We start from the raw sequence: 10000 nt of genomic DNA, 5'->3' as shown, positions 1-10000 counted from the left end.
ATTGTTAAGCTGAATGAACCGATTCCAGTCATTTGTAGGAACAGAAAGCTACACACATTCTTGTCCCAAACAGTAAATTGATGATTGGTTCCAGTAAAGCCCCGTCAGACTCCAGCCTTGTTCTCGTCAGGTTCCATCTTTCCGGTTGATTTTTTTTCCTGTCGGTTTCAAACTGCTGTATAATTAACTGTGGCACCTTTGACAAGACGGAACATTTGTTTTGATAAAAAACCCAATGGTGAGTTGCGGTCACACCGTGATTTGTGGGGGTGGTCTTGTGTGGTCCAATAGGATGTTTATACACAGGACGGAGCAGGCATCTTTATGGGTCCGAGTGCTCAGGTCTCTCGACCTGGCAGTCACCAGGGCTAAACATCCCTGGGACTCACTGGCCGCACAACCGCACAGCCGCACAACCGCACAACTGCACAACCGCACAACCGCCCAACGTGACCTATAGGGCTTCAAGTGTATGCCTGGAAAGATTTGAGCACAGAGGGCCCACGGCTCTCCAAGGTGGACCCTCCCCAAACGGGGGGACATAGACTTCTGTCTGAATCAAACGTTCACCAATGATACACGGAGTGACGATATCCTGCACGGTTTGGGGTTCAAGATTCCCTCTGTCTGGTCGGCTGTTGGAAATGTCTGTTCTACTGGGCACAGAGATAGGAAAGGGGAGAGAGAAGTAAAGAAAAGAGCGCGAGAAGGATGGAGAAAGTGAGAAAAAACGAGGGAGAGATGAAGAGGGAGAGTGGAAAAACACAGCTCCAATTACTGTGAAATTTGAAAGTTTGGCCATAAATGCAAGCTGGAAATGCTTAGCGCAACACTCAGTGTAACACGGTAAGCAACTTCAGCTCCATCGCTACCACACAGGACTCCACCTTCAGCCGCTGCCACACAGGATATTGAGATCTCTATATGAGTCCATCATGGAATGATTATTTCCAAAAGAAATACACAATAAAAAAGAAAGGTTCCCCCGGACCGAAGTAAAACCATGAGGTCTGGCGCTCTCCACGTCTGGGGGGAAAGTCACCACATCTTTTCTCGGTTAGAAAGGCTTAGGGTGAAGCCATCTCACTCCAATGACCTGCATACGCTGATTAGAAAATTGTCTGGCAGCGAGGCCAGGGTGTGGCTGCCAAGGTTTAACCACCCAACAACACGGTTATACGGCTGTACATACACACACACACACACATGCACGCAGGTACACTCGTGACAAACACACACACACACACACACACACACACTATGCAATGAAAAGATCTATTGAACGTTTGAACGTCAACTTTCATAACTTTGGAAGCTCATGTACCTACCTATAAATGGAAACAGGGGTTGGATCTAGAGCAAGGGGCCTCACACAATTCCAGTGGGCCCCCCCTACACAAATCAGCTCCAATTAGACCGCTTGGTGTTTCATTTCATTCTGCTGATGTATCCTAAACACGTTGGACACTGCTTAGCCCGTCTGGTCCAAATTGTTAATTATCTGTCATAATGATTTCACCACAGCTCTCCATGCTGAGCAGCCTGCAGCACACTGTTCACTATCCTAAATGCATGATAGAAATGCCGCTTTGAGCCCTGATAGAGACATAGACTCCCCTTAGAGGGGAATCGTGATATGCTTTGACATGATACGGTGACATAGAACAGTTATGTTATTCATCGCACGCCTCATGATAAAATTACATCGCTTCCAATAATATTTACCTCGCCCTCGGGTACGAAAGCAGAAAGAAAGATGCGATTGTGTAAGGATGGAGCCTTTCTGCTGCATTTCCCTATGCTACCCATCATCCCACTCGTAATACTTCCTCCGTTGTGCTTTTTGGGGTCGAGGAACCTCATGAATGTGTGACCCGGCCTCACCCATACAAGTGCATCCAATTACCCAGAAGGGAAGTGCACAGATGTGTAAAGAAAACATCTGTCCATAACTGTTCCCTGTGTCAAGAGAGAGGCCAACTTCTCAGATAAAGTGCTTTCATCTTATCACTTGGCGCCAATTGCATGAAGAACTGACAAGCCACTGACATTTCTGAAAGCCCCTTCCCTCCAATATCTTCTGAGTTTCCTGCACTCTGCCCCAATACAATCGCAACATGAGTGACTTAAAGGATGACTTTGGATGATCCATGCATATTTGTTGGCAAATGGCGAATCTTTATCTCTGGCCACATCAAGGCCTGGGGGTGTTACACTCTCAGGATGAGGAAAAACCGAGTGTTCTAGAACTGACTTTGTGAAGCAAAACATTATCCCTCCAAAGAAATCAGTTTCAGTCCTTATATTTTCCAGAAATAACATTCCCTTATCTGCATAGCCTTGCTTTGTCCCAGTCCATATATGGTCAAGTGTGGGTTTTTTATAGTGATTGTATAATAAGGTAAATTTGCTAGGTAAGAAAGATGGGACTTTCCGACATTCCATTGCTTCGTGTCCGGTACCTAGTCTACATACTGGGGTCTGGATGTCATAACATTAGTACAAAATGGAATTAGTTTGATATAACATCTCCATTAGCTTCCTATCAATTGCTTCCAGAATTTCTGTGTGTGAAAAATAAAAATAACTCAATTGTGAAACACAATTGCTGCAATATGTAAAGCACAGATAATAGTTTCCTGATTTCGGACAAGTATGACTTCAAGCATATGAAAAATGCATTCTATCAGTAAAAACTGCATATGGAATTTCTATTATGTAATTTATTGGCCTCTGCAAAAGTGACTTTACGTAAGCAACCTTCAACAAACGTAAGGACACCGCTGAAGGCAAAGAAGAAAGAGATTGAGTGCGCTGTCAACTTGAACATAGCCTTGATCTACCATGCACCACATAAAAAACACAGCACAACAGCTTAGGCTAGGACACGATGGACAATGGAAAATAAACAGCAACCAAAAGAATAAGGATCCATTCAACTTCAGGATGTAAATCCTAAAAGGATTTGTTTTTTTTATTACCTTTCAATTTATTTGAATTCATCTGAACCTGAATTTGATGAGAGAAGCTAGCTTGGCGGCATTGTCCTTCATCATGTCCAATTGGCAAAATAGAGGAAACCAAAACAACCGTACTACTGAATAAGAACAGAAAACAAACAGCTGCAAGCCACATCGATGACAAAGACCAGTTGAAAGGCTAAGTGCAAGATCTATTAGCCGGCATTCTTTGGACACATTTTCTAAATGCCAGATCGGTACCGGTCCATCAAGATAAGACACCGCCATTGGTTGATGAGGAGCACATTAAATGTGACAAATTCCTGAAAACCCTGTGATGACTAAGAGAACCGCCTTCCCGTCATACCGATGACAAAGTGCAAAGCGACGCGAGCCCGGGGTTGTCATGGAACAGGCCAAGAGCCGGAAAATCCTTGACGGTGCTGCAGGGGAGATGTCTCGCTGCGGCTAAATGTGTCATACTGGAAAGTGAGAGCTTAATCGTCTGCTGCCTACATGGTAGGAAAGGATGAACGCCATTCAGTATCATATCCATGGTCCGTGATGGAAAGTTACACTTTTGGCACCCAGACGTGTGCCAGTGTTTCGTGGTCAACCCACAATCAGACGCCAAACCTAAGTTGCTTTAGGACGTCATGGTGGTCCAGTGGTAAAGTTTATACCGGAATAGCTCCACAAAGAAGCAACCCCTTCCACGTTAACCGGCAGTGAGGGGCTTGGGTAAGCACTGGCTGTGGGTAGTGGGGAAGGGCTGCTTAAGCTCAGTAAAGGTATTGTCTGCCAAAGCAATGAGGCGGCTAGGCTGGTCTTCAACTGGAAGCATGCAGAAACAACGAGGGGGTCTTCTTAGTAACTTAATCCGTGGGGATAGCACTATCATTAGACAGTGGGCACACCGCCCCCAAGGAAACCAGGATCCAAACGGTCCCTGCAGCGGGAAAAACACTTCCCAGAAAGTAGGGGGGGGGAAAAAGCAATGAACTTGGAACGAGTGTGTGACGTATTCTCCCCAGCACTCTGCTCCACCACCCTCCAGATGTGCACCTGGGACTTATCGGAATCCACTAGTTTGAAACCCAAACAGTGGAACACATCCCAGTCGACCGCGTGCTGGGCAGGGCCAGGGAGCCCCCATGCAGAGAGAGACCTGTGGGGCTGTTAACCACAGCTCAGCACTTATACGACAAGGTCATGAGCGGTCAAGGGAACTGGGAGGAAAGCGGATGACCTTTAATTGAGACCTACCGCCACTACCCTTTGTAGTGGTGAGAACAGAGGGGGATGCCCCTATATGGTCACAGCCCACATTAGGGCTATTCGTGGTGGGAGTGCCATGACAATGGAAGGGGTAATGACGCCAAGCTTTTGGAAGGGGTGATAGGCGATACGTCGACCCTGTAGGTGAGGTAGATGGATGAATAAGCCCCAAATAGGGTGCTCTTTTGATATAGACCTCCATAGGCAGGTCTATTCAGGAATGGAGAAGGAGAGGAGCCAGCCAGCGTGCATGGTCATGATAAAAAAAAAAGTACACATACCTCAAGATTAATGCATCTACATTTATTAGCTCATGCTCTAACATGAACGTCTGTGCATTTTCTTTAAAGAACCAATTACAAAAACTTTTTTTACACGAGTCATGGTAATCACATAAAGAAATAATGTAGATGTACCTTGTAGATTGTAGGTGGTCAACACATCATTTATTTTTACATTTCATCTAAGGTAAGGCAAGGCAACTTTACTTATATAGCACTTTTCATACATGAGGCAGACTCAAAGTGCTTCAAATACAATCAAATTAAATAATAAATTAAAATAGATGAGTAAAATAATTTTTATTATCATTGTTCATTTATAAAGTATAATGATAGAATATATGTAGCTGTATTCATTTCACTACGCCTACAGAAACAGCATGCATATTTTGAATTCAAAACAATGTCCTGCATTTTGTTATGAGGATATCTTGGGTCCATTTCATAAACTTCTAGGCTGAATGTGAGCAAAAAACGGGCGTCAACGTTTCCTCCATGATATTCTATACCACCGAACAATACAGACAACTGCCCTTCGTGTGACTGTACACATTGACACTGTACAACCACGGAGAACGTACAATATTTTGCTTCCCATTCACGCCATGTTTTACAGCTTAGCGTTTTACGCCCAGCATAGAACCTCTCGTTGCTGATCGACCTTCAGCTCTTACCCCATACTTTGTGCGCTCTGCTTTTCAGCATGTCCCTTTCTATGCCTTACAAGCTAAATCATGTAGCTATGATGCCTTTACCAGATGCAGTTCTGTACAAGCGGTCCGGTCATGTGCTGCAGTGTGGCAGCAGATGTGTTCCATGTTCTGGGCTTTTGTTCGGACACCACCATCTATCCGAGCCCACTGGGTTAACCAGAGGCAGATCCGATGTCCCTCAAGCACCACACACAAAGAGAAAAAAACATGTACAATTCCAAATATATCTAATATCTAAAACAAACAGCAGGTTTTGTCTGTTTTTTGTCTAACAAAAAAACAAAACAAGACGGGAGGAGACATGGTGTCATCTGTTATGCAACGGCCGTGGCTGTAAACAAGAAAGAATGAGAATTCACTTTAGACATGGGGCTAGGTGGAAATCTTTTATTAATGCTCCTATTTATACCTTATACACAAGGTCTTCCCAGTAAACCCAGTGTTTTGATTACAGCCAAACAACTTAGCCAAATTGTGTATAAACACAGCTAAAGAACCAAGAGCCCCCTGTTAGCAACCTGTTTTGGCTAACTGTTGAGTGCTTTGTCTTCAATTCCAACATGGGACATGTAAGTTCATCGGAGGTGCAGGTCACTCATAACTCACCTCATGCTATTGTTAGTTTTCCTGCCTAACCGCCCGTCAAGCCATTCTGACAAGAGTCTATATTTTATTTTCTGAAACAAACAAATACCAAAAGGACAGTTCAGGATAAAGGCATCCACTTAAAAGCTCATAAAACCTTTGAGTCAAATATACGGTACGTGTGAACTACTCCAGTTGTCGCTTGGGGGATTGTTTCTGCACATCTTCAAGAAGTATAAAGAAAAGAAGTATATTCCCTCGGATTTCCCGCAATGTCTGCGTGGTTTGGCTCTGGTTAGGGACTATTGAAAATAAATGGAAATCTCCACAGTGGAATTCTTCAGCTCAAAGGCTACGTACAGAGACACATGAGGACGTAGATGTAGTTGAGTTGGTGTGAAGATAGACATCCTGCTTCATCCCAAAGATTCCGTTGCCAGGGCCTTCATGTGGACAAACAGCAGCCCTAGCAACGCACCCTTGGGGCTAATGATGCTTACCGGACACTGCATCATCCTTCCCTTCACTTTGATCTCCCTGAGAATCAAGGCATGGACAAAAGAAGAACCCCATGTCAAGGGCTTATTAAGAGATGAATTCAAATTGGTAAAATGGACACATGCTCATTTAGAGATTAAACAGCTTAGACTTTGGGATTCCGTAATGACAAACCGCCCCCCCACCATACAATCCATCGCACAGAGAGGGAGTGTCTTGTCTGTGAGCCATTGATGAGCGGGGAGGTTGGTGCAGGTTAGGTGGAGAGTGGGTTGTGTGCCCCTGAGGTTTGCATGGGTGAGGTGGAGGGTGGGGTGTGTGCCCGAGAGGTTGGTGGATGTTAGGTTGAAGGGTGGATTGTGTGGCCTAGAGGTTGGTGTAGGTTAGGTGGAGGGTGTGGCCGAGAGGTTTGCATGGGTGAGGTGGAGGGTGGGGTGTGTGCCCGAGAGGTTGGTGGATGTTAGGTTGAAGGGTGGATTGTGTGGCCTAGAGGTTGGTGTAGGTTAGGTGGAGGGTGTGGCCGAGAGGTTTGTATGGGTGAGGGGGAGGGTCAGTGTGTGGCCTAGAGATGGGTGTGGTTGAGGGGGAGGGCGGAGGGTGTGGCCCAGAGGTTTGTGGGGGTGGGTATGTAGGTGAAGCACCTGAAGGGTGTGATGTTTAATTTCTATATCCGTCCGTTTCGCTTGTGTATGCATTCTCGGAATTCCATCATTACTTCAGGGCTCCGAGGGGTTGCCATGGAGCGCGTTTACACCTCACCTAATTAGGACAAATAATAGAGGATTAGTCACACCTGACAACACCCTGCAACTCCCTCATGTAGCCGTCAGTTACATCCCGTGGCTCCGCCGTACCCTCCTTAATGCCTAGGGTTGCTGTGCCGAGAAGCTGTGCGTACCAAAATAACCTTGGATGTTTTGTTGTGGTCTTGTAATCACGGGACTATAGATAGCATTCGTGTGACAGCAGTGTGTGTGTGTGTGTGTGTGTGTGTGTGTGTGTGTGTGTGTGTGTGTGTGTGTGTGTGTGTGTGTGTGTGTGTGTGTGTGTGTGTGTGTGTGTGTGTGTGTGTGTGTGTGTGTGTGTGTGTGTGTGTATGTGTGTGTGTGTGTGTGTGTGTGTGTGTGTGTGTGTGTGTGTGTGTGTGTGTGTGTGTGTGTGTGTGTGTGTGTGTGTGTGTGTGTGTGTGTGTGTGTGTGTGTGTGTGTGTGTTTCAATGTGTATGTGTGTGGGCGTGTAGGTGTGTGTGGATATGCAGGTAGGGTTTTTTCTATACACCTAATCACTTCATTCTCGTCCATTGTACATAACAGCAGTGAATCTATTTCTGTATTTGTGGCTATTTTTGTGAAATTAAAAAGATATTTTCATTGGACATAAGGAAACCCTTTATGTAGTATTAATGAAACATGAAACAGGCTTTAACATCAGGTTTTTGGTGTCCAGCATGCTTAGCTAATGCAATATAGTTTGTATATAAGGCATTTCCTGACGCAATGATGTTAGCAATGCAATATTTACACTTTGCTTTATTGTTTCCAGGAACTGCAGACCACCACCACCACTGATGGTGATGGTGGTGTGAGATAAAGGAGTGTATTAGTGTCATTTAAATAAGTGCAGAGCACACATATATTGGACATATATAGAAAATAGAATTAGAATGCTATTGTTTTATGCAGCTTTAAATTGCCTGTCAGTTTAGACCTGCCATTTTAGCATTACCTTTGACCCTTGATATTGGTTAAATTGTATTTTTATTTTATTCAGTTTAAATATTAGTTCATTTGTCAAGGACATTTTAAAGAGCATTATGCTTTAGATCTGCTTCAATCATTCAATCACTTATAATTATGAAACCATGCAAGGTTTCTATAATTTGCGAGCCTAGTCATTGGTTAGGCCTTTCTCCATTAAAAGGTAGATACAGTGCAGAGTTAACATTATAACGTTTAAAAATCAAATCAAATACAGTTGAAAAGGAAACAGTGAATTAATTTACACTTTAAACGGCAACAATGGTAGATTAAGGTAGATGAAAGAAGATGACCATAAGTCCACAGAATTACATTTTCATAATTTTCTTAATATGTTTATAACATAGCCTATCTATTCATTGATGCCATGAAATAGGTATGATTTATTAGCTGGCATTTTCCTAATACTGAAAAATACTGTTATTTAATGCTCTGAGGCCAAATCATTAAAAGGTTCTATTCTGGAACAGTAAATATGATTTTGTTTTTGTTCGTGTTTCGTTCTGTTGAAAATATCACTCAATACCACTTTTGTTTTTTGTCCTTTAAACTGGGTCGGAGCCCTGGCAGTAACTCGCATGTGGTTCTGCTATCTTAAAATGAGTTAGACAACAATGACCAAAAGTGTACGCATGAGAATAAAAGGAAAGAATTTCTTTTCGTCATTATTAGTCAAGCGTTTGCTGTCTGCGGGAATAACTCGATGAGTCACGGTCATTTTAATAAGAGAAATAATTCTCCCACCGGATATCGGCCTCAACTTGTCCCGCACGATTTCCACCAGGGACTTGGTGGTTTCGCAGGGAGGGAATCACTGTGAACAGTAGACTCATGATGTTTGTTAAACGTTTTTTGCATGCTAAACATTTTGTGTCAAAGAATAGGTTCCATCACTTGATGTCCATGACATCTGTGTGCGATTACTACCGGGAAAACGAAAAACGTAATCCTTTTTCAACCTGTGGCAAAAAATGAGAGGCCTCTGATTTCCTGTTCATAGCTTAGTCCTTCAAGCTTTGCTTTGTGTTTTGTTGTTACCGTGGTTATAGTTGTACGCATGGTGTCTGCCCCCTTTGGTGCCATGTCCAATTCCTAAAAAAACGCGTGCTGCCAAAATCTTCCGATGTTTGTGTTTAGTTCTGTGGGAATTGTACGTGCTTGGGTAGGATAAGCGACCGCAAGAATCAAGTTAGGCAGAGGGGGCTCTGCATGTCACCAGAGTTGGGAGGAAAGAGCCCCTAGGCCAGGGTTCAGTTACAGGGCACAATGCTCTCTGTGTGTGTGTGTGTGTGTGTGTGTGTGTGTGTGTGTGTGTGTGTGTGTGTGTGTGTGTGTGTGTGTGTGTGTTCCACCTTAATGTGTTCAGATCAACATATAGAAGGCATGTACACGTTTGTTACTAACTTGATTTTAAGAAAGAAATAATCAAACTAAACTACGTGACTATACATCTAAAACAACATAAAAAGGTCAAATTAACCCAGTCACACCCTATATTGAAAGTGAATTGAATGAATATATAAATGACATTATGAACAATATGAAACAAAAACATCATAGGAGATGAAAACACGTAATTTTCCTAAATTACGTCATCGCATATCATAATAATAATTATCATGATTATTCTGTATTCATTCTATCTGCAAAATCGAGTACCCTAGTCAATATGTCTATACTTCACATGAATGTACTTCAGCACAAGTATACATCATGTGTGTGTTGTGCTTGCTGCGTGATGCCGGCTGTTGGGTCGTCTGTGTACACAACCGTCTGTCCTTGGTGGGACAAAAGCTGGATTCTGTATGGACAGGACCGTGGGAGGAGGAGGACAGAGGAGTCAATGAGTGAGGAGGCTGCCGGGACGCGGCATCGCAAGGCCATGATGAGGGTGTAGGAGGATGAGCCCTCAAGCCCAACAATGCATG

The sequence above is a fragment of the Gadus macrocephalus genome, chromosome 1 (assembly GCF_031168955.1).
Source record: "Gadus macrocephalus chromosome 1, ASM3116895v1".
In the NCBI taxonomy this organism is placed as follows: Eukaryota; Metazoa; Chordata; class Actinopteri; order Gadiformes; family Gadidae; genus Gadus; species Gadus macrocephalus.
The sequence above is the reverse complement of the archived record's forward strand: the minus strand, read 5'-3'. Positions refer to the sequence as shown.